This window comes from Primulina tabacum, chromosome 2, assembly GCF_025594145.1.
Source record: "Primulina tabacum isolate GXHZ01 chromosome 2, ASM2559414v2, whole genome shotgun sequence".
Classification (NCBI taxonomy): domain Eukaryota; kingdom Viridiplantae; phylum Streptophyta; class Magnoliopsida; order Lamiales; family Gesneriaceae; genus Primulina; species Primulina tabacum.
Window position 1 is genome coordinate 2,235,018 of NC_134551.1, and position 1,060 is coordinate 2,236,077.

Genomic DNA, 1,060 nt, shown 5'->3' on the forward strand with positions numbered 1-1,060 from the left:
CTCATATTTCTTTTTCGCTCGTTTCAATTGTACTTATAATTCATTTGATAACTTTTTTAGTCGATGAAATCGTAAAATTATATCAAATTAGCTTCTGTCATTATGTATTGAACAGAGGGCCTTTTTTTGGTCCAACGAATTATAGATAATTAATGATTTATATGATTTGAAAACAAAAATACTTTTGCTTTTCTATAATATTATATTTATATTATAATTTAATATAAATATAATTTTTAAATTATTCATTCGCAACAAAATATTTTCTTTGTGCGTCGGTAAAAAAGAACATGTTTCGCCTCTTTCTCAGAGAAAGACGATCAAACAATTACCAATCATGGTCCTTGCCATTTGGACCTCTTAGAGGTTCTAACCAAGGAGCACCGGGAGCACCCCCTTGAGTAAAAGCTTCCTTCTTCTAAATCGTAGTGATTAAAGCCTTTTAACCATCCTTTCCATTGATTCATTTTATAACTCGAAACTCCTAATTTCGAATGAAACATCTCTTCTATTTCACGAGGGTGAGCTAACCCCAAAAACCCGTCCTCAGAAAAGTCCTCCAACTATTTTAGTTTTGCATTAGATTCGTATTTTTTTGGACTATGAATACCAATTAACCAACCAACAAAACTACTTGTTACAAATAACGTCTTGTTGTTGCATCGAAACATATAAATGTTCTTTGCATTTATTACGATTCTTTCTCAACGAGCATTGTAATTGCAATAGTTTTATTACTCCAAAGAGGGTCGGTTACCATTATCCTTTTTGTAGTGACGAATCTTGTATGTGTTCTTAAGAAAAGGAATTTGTCCATTTTTCGAGGTCTCAAAGGGGCGTGGCCAAGTGGTAAGGCAACGGGTTGAGCAAGTTAGCCCCCATCGTCTAGTGGTTTAGGACACCTCTCTTTCACGGAGGCAGCGGGGATTCGAATTCCCTAATAAGGATATTAATACACCCGATCAAACAGACCAAGTAGCTTTGATGCGAATCAAAAACAACAAAAACTAGAGCAAACATATAATAACGGATTTTAAATTGTAACCAAGCGTCGCCCAGT